The 17,839-nt window shown below is 36.9% G+C and overlaps 1 long non-coding RNA gene across 1 annotated transcript; it reads left to right on the top strand.

Moving 5' to 3' along the window:
* Positions 1-1,378: 1,378 nt before the first annotated feature.
* LOC131423172 (uncharacterized) lies at positions 1,379-15,451 on the top strand. Its single transcript, XR_009224249.1, has 3 exons — positions 1,379-1,493; positions 8,992-9,151; positions 12,813-15,451. It is a non-coding gene; the product is annotated as an uncharacterized LOC131423172 (long non-coding RNA).
* Positions 15,452-17,839: the final 2,388 nt, after the last annotated feature.

Genomic DNA, 17,839 nt, shown 5'->3' with positions numbered 1-17,839 from the left:
GTTCTAGGCTGAGTGGCAAGAAGCAGAAGGAACACTAAGTACAAAGGCCCTGGGGTGGAACACACCTGCCTAGGATATTAGAAGAGTCACAAAAACTGCCAGTATTTCTGCAGCAGGGGTAGAGTAAAAGGAAGTGATGTCAGGGAGGTAACAGAGACTAGCTTATGTAGAACTTCTGGGCTTCTGATTGATGTTGACTTTTACTTAGAAAAAGAGGACCTACTGTAGGGATTTTAATAGAGAAATGACAAAATTGGACATAATCTTTTTTTGATACCAGGGATTGAACCTGGTGGGCACTTAACATCGAGCCACATCCCCAGCCCTTTTTGAGACAGGATCTTGCTAAGTTGCTTAGGGATTTCCTAAGTTTCTGAGACTGACCTTGAAATTGAGATCCTCTTGCCTCAGCCTCCTGAGTTGCTGGGATTATAGGCATGCACCACCATGCCCAGCTAGATTGGAAATATTATAATAACATCACCCAGGCTTCCATTGGAAAAAACTATCTAAAGAAGCAAGAGCAGAAAATAGTTAGAAGGCTCATCTAGGAAAGTAATGTTGGTGGCAAGGAGCAAATGCAGTGGAGGTGGAGGGCAGTGGTTGATTCTGGGTATATTTTGAAAGTAGAGCAAATAGGACTTGTTGATGGACTGTGGAACATGAGAGAAAAAATAGAACATGATAAAATAAAGTATGTCATTTTACCCTGAGCAATTGGAAGGATAGTGACAATCCTGGCTGAGGTGAAGAAGGCTAAGTTGGAATCAGGAAGATAATTCTTCTATTCTGGGATGTTGGGTTTGAATACTCCTGTCACACTCTGGCTAAGATGCCCCAGTGCTGAGGAGAGAGGCAGGGTGGGATGCAGTCTTAAATTATGTCTGTGACTTCTGGAGAGGAGTCTGGGTGGGACCTACAGCCCCATGTTGGTGGCTGTCAGAGTTTGGAATTGGAAAGGATATATCAGAAATAGCAAATAGAATGAGAAATCTAATGCCCTGCTAAGCATCAACAGTTGGAAGCAACAAGACTAAATAAGAAGCTAAAATGATGTAGAGGTAGAAGCAGTGAGAAAAAAGTGGCTTCTAGAAGGCAAGGAAGTCAGAACATTAAGGAGAACAAGATTGGGAGCCAAATGCTACATACACAAAGGTCCAGCAGGAACATCCCATAAGAATGTCAACAAGAAAGAACTTTGTAGGTTTGGCAATTTTGAAATCATGGGCTCTCACCAGTAAAGCAAAGAAGTGAAAGCAGGAAGCTAATTACACTGGGTGTGGCAGAAGCAGATGCATTCGGTGCCCCTCCCCTTGGCATTCAGCATGGCCTACCTGCTGCCAGTTTCTTACTGCAGTCACCTGTTACTTTCCCTGAGGGTTCCGTCATTATCAGAAACACAGCTGTGCCTTGGAACTGACCAAGGATCTCAACATGCCAGAGAGCCAATGCCCCCAGGAGCAGCCCTCAAGGCTTTGGATGGGAGCTGATTGGTGAGTACCCCAGTATTCCCAACCCCGGACAGGAAAACCTCTAAGACATAGTCTAGCAGTTTCCCAAAGGTGCCGAATGAGATTTGAATCTCAGTTTTTCACAGTAGTAACCTGTGCATTAGCACATCCTGCACTGGCTCTTCCCTCCCCAACTCACTCTCCTGTTCCTCTAGCAGGGATTATCTTCCAAATAAACGACTCTCAACTCATTCCTATCAGAGCCTGTTTCCGAGGATGCCCAACCTAAGACGTTAGGTAATAACATTCATAACAGATAAAGATGAAAAGGAGGTTAAAATATTTAAGCTGGATTATGAATGAAAAAAGGGGCAGTAGCTAGAAGCTGGCATAGATTTGGGAATTTTTTATATCATAGGAAAAATATCAAGCAAATTTATGTAGTGAGGGGAAACACCTAAAGGAAGGGGTTGTATGTAGGGCAAGTGATGGGTTAATGGAGCAATGTCCTTGGAACAGGTGAATAGAACAAGGAGGGGGTTCACAAAGCATCTTCTTCACTGAGTAAGACCAGGGGAGGGCTCAGTCCTGTGTGTATGTTTCAGTGACCAGAAAGCAAAAAGGGATCCTGCTTACTAAGGTGAAGGAATGTGTTTATTGAGCAATAAAAATGATAGAAAATGGAGACTAATAACACATCTTCATTTAGGTGGTGAAAGGAAATGGAGAAAAATTTGGAAAAGTAAGTAAAAAAAAAAAAGTTGGAGAAAACCAAGAAGGAACAATTTTAAAGGAGAGAGTGATCGCCCAAGTTCTTGAAAGCTCATTGGTGATTTGGGGAATAGGAATTTCTGTTGGATCAATAGAATGGAAACTATCCACTCAGAGGATAAGGGAGTAAGCAGATAGGGAAAATTAGAGAATGTCAAACAGATAAGCCCTTGATCAGAGGATAGCTCCAAAATACACATTCACATTGATTTACTGGAAAAAGGATCCTGTGTTATTTCCAGACACATCATGGTACCTACATTCGAAAGTCATTTGCTACTTGGTTGAATTATGAGAAATGACTTGGATTTGACCACTTTTAATCTATAAAAATGTCAGTTTCATATAATTCAACTTCATATAAAAAATATCATAGGTAAAGTTTCTTATTGACCAGAATTCAGATTCTCAGGTCCTTCCTGCCAACCATCAACTCTAAGTCTTGAGGCGAAAAACTATAAAGGACATGTAGTCCATGAAACACATGTGCGAACAATGATGAAAACTGACAAATTTCATTTGATTTATAGGATTTCCTAATAACATTGCTCTACCAAAAGGATAACACTTTATTCAATAAAGCGTTAGAAATAGCTTTCTTTTTGCTGGATTTTCATAAATATTCTGAAAGTAAAAATCTTTTTTTCAGGCCCTTCACTTTTAATATAAACATTTTTGAGAGTGGAATTGCTGTAGGAGAATGAAACCATGAATGGTGATTTATCTGTAGAGACATCACTGAGTGAACCTGATTATTTTAGACTTTACTCCTTGCTTCAGTAATTTTTTTTCCTGCAGTTTAATTGCTTTGAGGCCAATGATGAAGGCCATATAAAATGCAATTAAAAGAAGAAAAATATCTCTTGTGATTTGATATTAAACAGGAGTGATGGAGTGTGACATTAAAAATGGTATCGGAGATGCACACTCTGCATTTCACTTTAATTATGTCAATTTCAGATTCTGGAACACTGCAGTTTCACACACGCTTAATTAAATTATGTCAGTACCAATACTTTTAGGTAAAAAAAAATTTGCAGGAAGTTTCAGAGACAGGTAAGACAGGAACAGTTATTCCTTGCCTTTTTGAATACTGGACCGGACTCAGTGCTCAATGACTCTTACCTATGAAAATCTATTGTAACAGGGCGGGATCTGAACGGGATTCTAAGACAAATGACATTGATTTTGAGTGTACTTTGGGTTCATGAGTGTACTTGTCCATTTTTATATAAGACACTCTAAGTCTTCAGTGTATTAATACTTAAGTTGTGTACTGATGGGCACACAGTTGATATCAAAGCTCTCTATAGCACAAGATGCACTCTCTTTCTCGTCTCCCTGTTCCTTTCAATGGATTAAGTAACTAGGCAGGAATCACATATTTCCTTCCCTTGTCCCTGTTGATGTTAATAGCAATACATTTTTTCCCCTTTTAGAGCTCATGCCCTGCCCCCTTTCCTCTACTCTTTTCCTACAGGTATCCCATGATAAAATTACAAATGAAAGTCATGGTGCTTGTGTGGAAGTCCTCATATGGGGAACCTTGTTCACACCACCAGTACTAGGCGAAACTCCGGGGCATACGTTTAGGTCAGATTCTGAAGAAAGTATCTAAGGCCACAGAGAATACCAGCATCAGACATTTTGAGTCAGACCATTTGTTTGCTAGGTCCATAGGTGTGTACTTTTGGAACATGTCAAGGTGTAGAACAAAATAGACTGTATATTTTATGTTTTTCTAGTCAATTTACTTGGTTAGAAAGTATTTCAGGTAATTCTGCTCATAATAGTTGTCATTCACTGACTATCATGAGGCCTTTATAATAAGTATATCTCAATACATGCATATGTACATAAAACTGTACCTATTAAAATGGGCATTATGATCTCCTTGAATGATAAGAAGACAAAGAAGGCTCAATTCATTCAGCCAGTATGTGGCAGAACTAAAATGCAAACTCAGTTGCATCTGGTTCTGGATTCTACACTGTTCAACTCCACTGTGTAGCCTCCCATAGAAGCCTTCAGAAAGATATCTTTCTTAGTCACATCTAACAACTCTAGTTGTTAGTGGGATCTTGTAAAAAAGATGAAAAGTAATCCTGTGTGTGGCCTTAAGTTTTCATGCATAGAAGGCCTCTATGAATATGTATATATATGTTCCTTGAGGTCAGTGACTAATATGCTACGCTTCTTCATTCTCATGGGACAAAATCTTAGTGATAAGATAAGGTACATTTAAGGTGGAAGGCTATCATTAGTATTTCCCTGAAGGGTATTCATCTAAGGGATGCTTAAAGGAATCTATCCACTTGTAGAAATACTGATTTAAAAGTTAAATATACTCATTAATTCAAGATTTCCCAGAATCTCAAGCATGTTAGTACATGCTGGGAATATCCAATGGAAATGCCTAATTTCCCTAATTTGTTGGAGAATGGAATCCATATTCAAAAATCTTTTTTTTTTTAATTTTTCAACGTTTATTTTTCAGTTCTCGGCGGACACAACATCTTTGTTGGTATGTGGTGCTGAGGATTGAACCCAGGCCGCACGCATGCCAGGCGAGCGCACTACCGCCTGAGCCACATCCCCAGCCCATTCAAAAATCTTTTCATGGAAAATTTTATCGTATTCTGTTCTTGTTTTACTGATAAGAAAACAAAAATTTAAGCTTATATTGTTATTTTTAGCAGAGTGAAGTCTAGAACTAGGGTCTCTTTTATCTTAAGTTTTCATTTTTTTCAACCATACCATCTGCCTTAAGAATGAATGTTTAATAAAGTTATTTTATGAGGGATGCTTTACTTCTTTGTGTGGTCAATCTTAACATATTGGGGTCTAGAGCTGTAATAGAGAAAATAGGTGCTTTAATTTGATTCTTTCAAAATTCTTTTAAGATATTCTTTTACAATTTAAATGACAGGGGAAATTGAGATCACAAAGACTATGGTTTTCAAAAATATTAATTATATATATATATATATATATATATACATTTTAATTTCTCCCAAGGAGCCTAAGAGATTATACTGAAATTTAAATAATGAAAAAATTATGAGTGCATGTGTATTGATATGACACATAATGATTATTATAATGTATTGTCTTCCTGAAGAATAAAGGTGGAGGCCCAAAAATGGCATAATTAAATATTGTGTGAAATTTCCGTAACTATTTAAAATCCATATATGAGTATTATTTTAACCATTAGTTATTAACTATTATTTTAACCATCAGTTATTAACCATTATTTTCATAGGACAAATTAGTTGATGAAAATAATCTAATTTTTAGGTTACTCTTCTCTTTCTTTTTCATTTTTATTCCTCTTCTTACAAATACTTTCATACTTACATAATACATTTGGCACTCATGGTAAGACTTTAATTTGGGATTATATTTTTGCTTATCTGGAGAAAATTTTTTTGAGGAAATCTTGAATGAGAGTTAGCAGAATTAACATTATCTCTATCCCTCCAAACACCGGATCTTTTAGTTCTGAATCTAAAAGATTAGTGTCCTTTAGTTCTGAATCCAAGTTACTAATCCGTACTCAGAAATGAAACTACAGAACTTTAAAGGACTTACTAATAATATGTCTCATTGAGTGACAACTAATCATGTTGAGATCAGGTCTGACTAGGAATCCCTGCCAAGGTATACAATTAAAAATTTTAAGTGTTGGGTTTGTCATGGGCATCAGAGAGCAAGTTTTACCTCTGCATTTGGATTTGTGACCTGGAATAGTCAGGTTGCTCAGAGCACTGAGGCCTTAAGGTTTTGGGTTGTGAAAGAGCATGTGTGAAAGAAGGAGAGCCCCAGAGCCTTGCCCTACAAAACAGAGATGCTGATGTCATCAGCGCAGCAAAGCATAAAGAAAGAGGAAACCTGATACATTTTCACAGGATTTAGTGTCATGATTCACCTTTACTGGCAAACGATAAAATGTTTGCTGAATTCTTAAGTGATTTTCATTTGGTTTCCAGTTGTGATTTGAATTGCCACTTGATTTCAAATGATTTTTCAATTCCACAATGGGACCAAATTTTATTTCTGTGAATATATGAAATGATAATGTCAACCAAAATGAAAAATACAATACAATGGAGAGATATTCAATATGGGGCAAAAAACGTTTTTTTTTCTCCCCATGTAGCAAGCAACATAAAGTAACTATCCTTCGTATTGTATGTAACATTCAAAGGGACTCCAATTAGTGGTATTCTTTCCTGTTTCTAGAAGCTAGCCCTATTCTAGAATAGTAGAAATAGTGGAAAAGGAAGAGTTCTAGAATATGTTTTAGAGGTTTGATGTGAGATTATCTGGGGTCTGTGGTTTCTCAGAAGGTTCATTATTATGCCTATATCTGTCTTTCCTTACTGACTAAAGTTTTACTACTTTGTATGATATATTGATAATATAACTGTAAAAGTAATAATAATACAGTGCAACAAATACAATGAAACTTGTTATAACAGAGCCACATTGTTTCCCCAGGAACCACATATAGTTTCTATTGAAAAGCAAGGGCATCCAAGAATGTGTGGTAGAATCATTAATTTTGTGTCTGAATCTCTTCTCTCAAAAAAAAAAAAAGGGTGTCAATGACATCAGAAAGGGAACAGAGCAGGATTTTCTGGTCTTTACTTACTCAGCTTGCTGCTGTGGTAGATAATTCCAGTTTTGACTTGTACCCTGCAGATTTTGTCATGCACATAGTATACCTCACCATGCACTACAGCCTTAGGGATAATCTGTTTATTCCCAGGTTCATGGCAATGAACTAACTCTAAAGCACAGTGAGAGTTGAGCAGTGAGTGACCTGGGTTACTAAATGACTCAGTATTTCTTAGATAAGATCTTTCTAATCTGAGAAAGCTACCTTAGATGGATTTGCGGCATTTGGCACATTAGTTTTACATAGAATATATCCATTAATATCCACTTTGTTTCAAAAAAAAAAAAAAAGCTTGCTTTTTAAACACTCTGTAATGTCTTCTTAGAGAATTCACATAATAAGAATTAAAATGCTTGCCCAGACCAATACCTTGGAGCTCTAACCCTATATTTTCTTTTAGTTTTAGTCTTCCATTTAAATCTTTAATTCATTTTGAGTTAATTTTTGTATATGATGTGAGATAAGGGTCCAGTTTCATTTTTCTGCATGTAAAGATTCAGTTTTTTTCCAGTATCATTTCCTGGAGATTGTCTTTCCCATTGTGTGATCTTGGCACCTTGATAAAAAATTAATTGACCATACATATGAATTTATTCTGGGCTCTATTCTGTCCATTGGTCTGTGTGTCTGCTTTTATATAGTACCATGCTGTTTGGATTACTATGTCTTTGCAGTGTATTTTGAAATTAGGGAATGTGATATCTCCAGCTGTGTTCTTTTTGTTTAAGATTGCTTTAGTATTTGGGGTCTTTTATAATTCAATATGTTTTAGAATCGTTTTTCTAATTTTGTGAATAATGATATTGAAATTTTGGTAGGGACTCCACTGACTCTGTAGATTGCTTTGGATAGGCAGATGTTTCAACAATATTAATTTTTTTTAAAGAAAGAGTGGGAGAGAGAGAGAGAGAGAGAGAGAGAGAGAGAGAGAGAGAGAGAATTTTTTAATATTTATTTTTTAGTTCTTGGCGGACACAACATCTTTGTTTGTATGTGGTGCTGAGGATCCAACCTGGGCCGTACGCATGTCAGGCGAGCGCGCTACCGCTTGAGCCACACCCCCAGCCCCAATATTAATTTTTTTAATCCATAAATTAATAATATTAATTCAGGGGAAAGCTCTTTTTATCTTTTTTCCCCCATAGCTTTATTGATGTAAAATTGAAGTACAATAAAATGTACATATTTGAAGTTTGCAATTTGATCAGTTTTGACATGTATGTAACCAATACAATCTATATAAAAAGCATTTCCATTACTTTTTTAAAAATTTGAAATCATGAAGACTGTTTCCTGCATGATTTATTACAATAGAAATCAATCATCTTAAGATATTTAGAACCCCACCCCCACATGTCAACTATTTCAAAATTAAATGACACACTTATAATATCTCAGAGATCAAGGAAGAAAGGACAAGAAAAGTAAATAAAAAGTATTTTGAACTAAGTGATAATAAATGCTTAAAATATCAGGATATCTGGGATGAAACAGTACTCAGATAAACATTTAAAACTTAAAGTACTTGTATCATAAAGAAGCTAGAATGACAAATTATGTAGAAGGAAGGAAAAAATAAGAGTAGGAGCAAAAATATATGAAATAGAGAAGAAATATAACTAAGATTTGATTAAAAAATAAGTCTAATTAAGGAAAAGCAAGAACACAAAAATTAATATCAATGGAAAGGTAGCTATCAAAATAACCCTACAGATGCTAAAAATGTATTAAGGTAATATTACAAGTGCATGCCAACATATATGAGAGCTTAAGTAACATGGTCTATATTGGAGAAGATCCCTGTGCTGCTCAGAAGAAAGTGTATTCAGTCATTGATTCTATATATTAAATCTAAATTATCAATTGTATTTTTTATTTCTATAGCTTCTTTATTTAGTTTTTGTTTGGAGGATCTATCCAGTGGTGACAGAAGCCATTAAAATTACTCAGTTCTATTGTGCTGAAATAATACTATTTGATTTTTGAAATTGAGAAGGCTTTGTTTGATGTATGTGGATGTTCCATTATTTCAGCATACATATTTACAATTGTTACATCTTTTTTTTTTTTTTTTTTTGGTACCAGGGATTGAACTCAGGGGCACTTGACTACTGAGCCACATCCTTGTTGGGAGCTGCCCTGGAGAGGAGCTATGTACACACCTTTAAGTCCTGAATAAAGAGGTATTGCACTGGTATTGCACTCTGCAATGCAACTGGACTTCACCTCCACTTTGCTAAGAAAGGTAACAGCTCTATAAGAGGGCATCACCTGATGGGATTGAATTACACCCACTTATTTGCTGTAATCCTACCCTTTTGCCCTTTTTTGGATAGAATTTTTCATGGATTAGCTCCCCCCATTAATAAAACCTGGGTTTGAAGCGTGCTCCTCCTCTCTTCTTTTGCCTGCCTTGCCCCCCTTGTGGGAGCTGTGGCTGAATAGCAGTCACTGAACCCAAAGAAAAAGGTACTTTCTATGTCTGTGTCTTTAGTTAGCCCAGATTCACTTGGAGTGACCCTGATTGATTTAGTTGCATTGAAAAACCAGCCTCTATCTCAGAGCAAAGCCTGTCCAAGGAAGGGACATGACCTTTGTCCTTGGAAAGACCCACAGAGCACTCCTAGGCACATTCCCACCCTGCTAAGTTGTTTACCTACAAATAACAGGAGAGATCTACTGCCCAGGTGTCCCTGACTCAGTCAGGCTAGGTGGGGATCCATAGCAACCCCCTAGCAGCCACCAATCAGCATGAGACAGGGAAATACCTGGGATGCCAGATGACCCTCCCAGTAGTTTATGGTGGTTGATAACATGTTGGGAAACCATGTAGTTCAGCACATACACCCCTCTTGGCTTAAACCAATCAGTTCAAATGAATACCCCTTTTGTACTGACCAATCACCCTTACCCAACTTGTTCCTGCCAGTGAATGTGCTAATCATGTTTTAGAGTTGTTATTTGATTTTCCGGCAGTGTGTGATGATTTGCTAAGAGATGCTATGATGTATGTGGGGGTCCCTGCCTTCTCTAAAGAATGTATAAAACTGCTGCAAACCCTGGGCTCAGGTCCTCTCAACGTCACCAGTTGCTGTGTGCGCGCGGAGGACTGAGCTAGCTCGCAATAAACACCTCTTTGCTGCTTACATCGATCTTGGGTCTCTGGTGGTCTTTGGGGGTCCCGAATTCGAGCATAACAGCATGTCCCCGCACATCCCCAGCCCTATTTTGTATTTTATTAGAAACAGGATCTCAATGAGTTGCTTAGTGCCTCACTTTTTTGCTGAAGCTGGCTTCAAATGCTCAATTCTCCTATCTCAGCCTCCAGAGCTGCTGGGACCACAGGCATGCACCACTGCACCTAGCCAATTGTATCTTGTCCATGTATAATTTCTCTTTATCTTCTTGATTAAAGTTATTCCTCAGTATTTTATTTTTATGCATCTATCACATTGTATCCCATAAATATAAACAATTATTGTTTAACAATTAAAAATAACTTGTATATATTAAACATCCTTGTATTCCTGGGATGAATTTCACTTAATCATGATGAATAATCTTTATAATGTGCTGTATTATCAAGGATATTGGCCTAAAGTTTTCTTTTTATGTGTCTTTGTCTAGTTTTTGTATCAGGCTAATACTGCCTTTGTAAAATATGTTAGGAAGAATTTTTTCTCTTTAGTATTTTGGAGGAATTTAAGAATTGCTATTAGTTCTTCTTTAAATATTAGGTGGAACTCAGGAATGAGACCATCTGGTCCTGGAATCTTTGCGGGGAGACTTTTTATTACTAATTTAATCTCATTACTTGTTATTGGCTGGTTCAAGTTTTCTATTTCTCTTGATTCAATCTTGGTAGAGTGTATGTGTCCAGGAATTTGTCCATTTTTCAAAGTTGTTGACATATAGTTGTTCATGATAATCTCTATTGGTCATTTCTGTTTCTGTGGTATCAGTTGTAATGTCTGCCTGATGCAAATCAATAAATGTAATACACACTATCAATTCAATAAAGGGTAAAAACCTTATGATAATTCCAAAAGATGCATAAAGTCACTGGATAAATTTCAACATTCCTTCGTAATTAAAAACTCTGAACAAATCAGGTATAGAAGAAATATATACCAACATAAAAAGGGTCAATAGCCAACATACTGAATGTGGGAAAGTTGAAAGTTTTCTCTGTAAGATTTGGAGCAAGATAAGTATATCTACTTTCACCACATTTATTCAACACAGCACTGATTGTCTTAGCCAGGCAATCAGACAAGGGAAAGAAAAGAAAAGGCACCCAAATTGGTACAGCCTTGGGATGGCTTTGCAAACATCTTTCTACCCCATTTCAGGCTGCCTCCTTTTGTATTGTGTTTTAAACCTTTGAACACTGCCCATATGAGGCATGAAAAGGTTAGCTTAAACACATATTTTTGCAATCTGTTGTTATGAGCTAATACCAAATGCAAAATCCAATAATGCGTATGTCTGGACAGTGTGAATATGTATGTAAATAAGAAAAGTGCATTAATCTTGCACTAAGAGCTTGTGTTACGAGTCCTGTTTTCTACCTTATTTGAAATCACCTTTTATTATTTTTACTTTTGCAATATATCATTTTTCTTCTAGCTCTTTTCTAGTCCATTTATTTCAACAAACATATTTATGATGGATTTTTTTTAAAGTTTCTAAAATACCCCATCAATTGTATAACTAATAGATCCAACCCATCAAGTTGTATAAGAATAAAACTGCTTAAAGGAAAAGGAAAAAGTTCATAAAATGAAAATCAAAACAAAACAACCTCCAATTGATGGGCAGTAGCCACTCATATTTCCTTGTGACTATATGCACTGAAAGATTTCTAATTTAACATTCAGGATACGCCTTAAACTTTATGGGCCTCCCACTTTATTCTCATCTGGGAAATTTTGCTATTAGAGATAATAGACAAGAGGAAGGTCTATGATCTACCACTTTCTTAGGATTTTCTTTTAGAACTGATTACAAATGGGATTTTCTTATGGGATATTTGGTTAGAAGCTAGGCATGCAAAGCATATCTACAGAAAAACAAACCAGAAAAAAGGAAGGTCAAACTTGTTACAAAATTTAAGGGACATATTAGATTTACATAAACATTGTCTCTAACCTCTTCATCCCAGTATATCATCCGAAGCCTCTTATCATGTTTCCTCGTAAGCAGACAGAAGAATAATTGCCTCATGCTAATTAGGAAAAGTTCAAAAGCTGAGTAAAAAATTTTTGGAGTGAGTTGTTCAATTTCCTGTTTGTCCTTTGGTATCCTTGGGGGATTAGTTCCAGGACCCTATAGATACCAAAATCAGCAGATGGTCAGGTCCCTAATATAACATAATATAGTATTTTTATAGAACTTACCCACATCCTCCTAGGTACTTTAACTCATCTCTAGATTGCTTATAATACCTAATATAAAATAAATGCTCTGGCTGGGTATGATGGCATACGCCTGTAAGCCTAGTGGCTCAGAAGTTTGAGGGAGGAGGATTGAAAATTCAAAGCCAGCCTCATCAATTAGCAAAACCCTATCTCAAAATAAAAAATAAAAGGGCTCCAGCAAGAGACCTCCCCATCCCACCAGTGGACTACTGCGGGATGGCAGGACCAGCCCAGATCTGCCCACACTGGCCTGCATAAGGACCCAGGCTCACAGAAATACAGAAGATAATTAGAAATTATTTTGAAAACTTGCACTCCAATCAAATAGAAAATATCAAAGGCATTGACAAATTTCTAGTCATATGATTTGCCCAAACTTAATCAGGATGATATACACAATTTATTTTTTTTTAAAAGAGAGAGAGAGAGAGAGAGAGAGAGAGAGAGAGAGAATTTTTTTTAAAATACTTATTTTTTTTCTTTTAGTTTTCGGCGGACACAACATCTTTGTTTGTACGCGGTGCTGAGGATCGAACCAGGGCCGCACGCATGCCAGGCGAGCATGTTACCGCTTGAGCCACATCCCCAGCCCCGATATACACAATTTAAACAGATCAATTTCAAGCTATGAAATAAAAGAAGCCATCAGAAGCCTACCAACCAAGAAAAGCCCAGGTCTGGATGGATACACAGCTGAGTTCTACAAGACCTTTGAAGGAGAACTAATACCAACACTCTTCAATTTATTTCAGGAAATAGAAAAAGAGGCACATTTCCAAGCTCATTCTAAGGGGCCAATATCACCCTGATTCCAAAACCAGGCAAAGACACATCAAAAAAAGAACACTTCAGATCAATATCTCTAATGAACATAGATGCAAAAAGTCTCAATAAAATTCTGGCAAATCGAATACAAAAACATATCAAAAAGATATGATACACCAGGGCTGCAAGGGTGGCTCATTCATCACATCAATAGACTTAAAGAAGGGCTGGGGCTGCGGCTCAGCAGTAGAGCACTTGCCTAGCACGTGTGAGGTGCTGGTTTCAATCCTCAGCACCATCTAAAAATAAATAAATAAAACAAAAGTATTATGTCAAACTACAGCTAAAAAATATTTTTTAAAAATAGACTTAAAAATAAGAATCATATGATCATCTCAAAAGATGCAGAAAAAGCATTTGACAAAATACAGCACCCCTTCATGTTCAAAACACTAGAAAAACTAGGAATAACAGGAACATATCTCAATACTGTAAAAGCTATCTATGCTAAGCCCCAGGCCAACATCATTCTAAATGGAGAAAAACTGAAGGCATTCTCTCTAAAAACTGGAAAAAGACAGGGATGCCCTGTTTAACCACTTGTATTTAACATAGCTCTTGAAACACTGGCCAGAGCAATTGGACAGGTGAAAGAAATTAAAGGGATACACATAGGAAAAGAAGAACTCAAAATGGCATTATTTGCTGATGATGATTCTATACCTAGAAGACCCAAAAAATTCCATCAGCAAACTTCTAGAACTAGTAAATGAATTCAGGAAAGTAGCAAGACATAAAATCAACACCCATGAATCAAAGGCATTTCTGTATATCAGTAACAAATCCTCTGAGAGTGAAATGAGGAAAACTACCCCATTTACAATAGCCTCAAACAACAACAACAACCAAAACAAAACAAAACAAAACAAAAAAGCCTTGGGAATCAACTTAATGAAAGATCTATACAATGAAAACTACAGAATCCTAAAGAAAGAAATCAAAGACCTTAGAAGATGGAAAGATATACTTTGCTGTTGGATAGGCAGAATTAATATTATCAAAATGACCATACTACCAAAAGCACTGTACAGATTTAATGCAATACCGATCAAAATCCCAATGGCATTCCTCATAGAAATAGAAAAAGCAGTGATGAAATTCATCTGGAAAAATAAGAGACCCAGAATAGCTAAAGCAATCCTTAGAACGAAGAGTGAAGCAGGTGTCATCACTATACTAGATCTCAAACTATACTACAGAGCAATAGTAACAAAAACAACACCAAAACAGACTAGTAGACCAATGGTATAGAATAGAGGACACAGAGACTAATCCACAAAACTACAATTATCTTATATTAGACAAGGGTGCCAAAGGTGCCAAGAACATGCATTGGAGAAAAGATAGCCTCTTCAACAAACGGTGCTGGGAAAACTAGTAATCCATATACAACAAAATGAAATTAAATCCCTATCTCTCACCATGCAAAAAATTTAACTCAAAACGGATCAAGGACTTAGGAATAAAACTAGATACCCTGCATCTAATAGAAAAAAAAGTAGGCCCTATCTCCATCATGTGGGATTAGGCTCCAACTTCCTTAATAAGACTCCTGTGGCACAAGAGTTAAAATCAAGAATCAATAAATGGGGTGAGTTCAAACTGAAAAGTTTCTTCTCAGCAAAAGAAACAATCTGTGAGGTGAATAGAGAGCCTACATCTTGGGAGCAAATTTTTACCTTCACACATCAGATAGAGCACTCAAAAAGTTAAACACCAAAAAAACCCCAAATAACCCAATCAATAAATGGGCCAAGGAACTGAACAGACACTTCTCAGAAGATGATATACAATCACTCAACAAATATATGAAACAATGTTCATCATTGCTAACAATTAGAGAAATGCAAATTAAAAGCACTCTAAGATTTCATCTCACTCCAGTCAGAATGGCAGCTATTATGAATACAAACAACAATAAGTGTTAGCGAGGATGTGGGGAAAAAGGTACACTCATACACTGCTGGTGGGACTGCAAATTGGTGCAGCCAATATGGAAAGCAGTATGGAGATTCTTTGGAAAATTGGGAATGGAACCACCATTTGACCCAACTGTCCCTCTCCTCAGTCTATACCCCAAAAACTTAAAAAAAACAGCCTACTACAGGGACACAGCCACATCAATGTTTATAGCAGCACAATTCACATTAGCTAAACTGTGTAACCAATCTAGAAGTCCTTCAGTAGATGAATGGATTTAAAATGTGGCATTTATACACAAATTGTTGAGAGCCACAGTTTAGTCGGAATGACGCCTGGCATTTTTGCCAGAGGGAATGGTTGAAAGGTGACCCTGCTCTGGGAATAGGGCGGCTCTGGGATTAGGGAGGGGGAATAGGGTGGCTCTGGGATTAGGGCGGATCCTGCAAATAGGGCGGCTCCTGCAAATAGGGCGGCTCCAGGATTAGGGCGGGTCCTACTTTGGAGTTCCCCTTGAGTTCTTGGGAGAATTGGCGCGCGGAGCCTGGTGGGGGGAGTGTGCTCCTGGGAAGTGTGTGAGAGTGCCGGTGAGAGTTCGGAAATAAAGAGTTGCTGTTTGAATCTACAAGGCTTTGTGGCGGCTCAGTTATTTGTGCCCAGCCAGACTGCGGCAATGGAATATTACTCATAAATAAAAGAAAATAAAATCATGGCATTTGCAGGTTGGAGGAGATAATGCTAAGTGAAGTTACCCAATCCCAAAAAACCAAATGCTGAATGTTTTCTCTGATATTTGGAGGCTGATTCATAGTGGGATAGGGAGGGGGAGCATGGGAGGAATAGCCAAACTCTGATAGGCAAAGGGGTGGGAAGGGAAGAGAAGGGGCATGAGGTTAGAAATGATGGTGGAATGTGATGGTCATCATTATCCCAAGTACATGTATGAAGACACAAATTGGTGTGAAAATACCTTGTACACAATCAGATATGCAAAATTGTGCTCTATATGTGTAATATCAATTGTAATGCATTCTGCTGTCATGTACAAATTAAACAATTAATAATAAAAAATATAAATAAAATAAAAAGGGCAGGGGATTTGGCTTAGTGGTTGAGCACTCCTGGATTCAATCTCAGGAGTTTGTACAACAACAAAACCTCGGTAAAAAGTTTTTACATCATATTGTTTAAGAAAATGATGATAAGAAAAGATAGTCTGAACATTTCAGTACAGACATATTTTTAAAAATTATTTCAATCTGTGGTTGGTAGAACCTGCAGATGCAGAATGTGTGCTGTAGAGGGCTGACTGTATGTTTTCATACAAGGATATAATCAGCACAGTTCACAATAGCCAAATTATGGAATCAGCCAAGGTGTCTGTCAACAGATGAATGGGTAAAGAAAATGTGGCATACAGATAAAATGGAGTTTCATTCAGCCAAAAGGAGAATAAAATTATGTCATTTTCAGAAAAATAGATGGAACCAGAAACCATAATTTTGAATGAAATAAGCCAGACTTAAAAAGAATAGTATTGTATGTTTTCTCTCATATGTGGAAACAACAAGGAAAAACAAAAGAAAAAAAAGGGGACTTAGAAATTAGAGGGGTGGGGGATCAGTGTGGTAAAAGAAGAGGGTCTAAGGAAAGAAGGGAGGAGGATGGGGTAGGGGAGGTACTAGAGAGTGAAAATTTTCAAATTATGTTTTTATATATGCACAAATATGCCACAACGAAATCCACCATTAGGTATAATTAATATGCACCAATAAAGAGGATGTAATCAGAAAATATTTTATAGGGATATGAAAAAATACTGAAGTCAGAATTATCCCTTAGTGGCAAAGTCAACAAGTGGATTCTTGCGTATTTTATAACGTTGCTACTTAAAGCATGGTTCCAGAAGCACCTGCATGTTTTGTTTTTTTTTTTTTTTTTTTTTTTGGAAATGCATGATCTGGTGTCCTTCTCTGGACCTACTGAATCGAATATGCAGTTTAACAAGATTCTCAAGTGATTTGTTTACTCAAATACATTTGGGAAGTGCCACTGAATAGTGATTCCTGTGTCCCCATGGCCTCCACTCTTTGTTCTGGCCAGATACTGGGAGAAGACTTAATGTCTGAACAACAATTACTTTGGGTATTCTCTGCCATAATTTATTCAACGTGGGGTTCGCTCTTTTTCCCCACCAGCTGCGTGCTTCTAGCTCATCAATGCTTGTTGTCTTTAGAAATGATTATACATTATAATCAACTTGTTGGCAGCACATTTATCTACATAAACTGTCACTGGAAGGTTGTCTTTAAATAACATTACGCAGTGTACTCCAAAGCTATGTTGTGTGACTAGAATATGAAGGTGAGACAACCTGCCAACTTTTATGAAATAAGCCTACAAGAAATATTACCTTCTCACCACTAGGTGGAAATAGAGTAATTTTGTGTGTAAACTTTTGTGGCCATGATCTGTTGGAATATTTCATAAGCTGAAAGGAATCCAAGAAATCAGGCTGATTCCCATCTCCTAAATTTCATGGATGATAAAATTGAAGTTCAGCATATTAAGTAAAGTTGCATCTCTCTTACAAAAGATAATCTTCTAGAGCAACTGGAGGAAAAGTTGCCTGTAATTCTTGGTTCTTTAGTCCTTTTCATTTGTAAGAATAATGTGTTATTCTTCCAACATGTAGGAAGATATGATGGGTCACTTATATTACGTATGTGCTGTTACCAAAAACAAGGACCAGAACAGTTCCTAAATGT

The sequence above is a fragment of the Marmota monax genome, unplaced genomic scaffold (genome assembly GCF_021218885.2).
Source record: "Marmota monax isolate L192 unplaced genomic scaffold, Marmota_monax_Labrador192_F-V1.1 WCK01_AAM20220418_F8-fsc00115, whole genome shotgun sequence".
Classification (NCBI taxonomy): Eukaryota; Metazoa; Chordata; class Mammalia; order Rodentia; family Sciuridae; genus Marmota; species Marmota monax.
The sequence above is the reverse complement of the archived record's forward strand: the minus strand, read 5'-3'. Positions and strand labels throughout refer to the sequence as shown.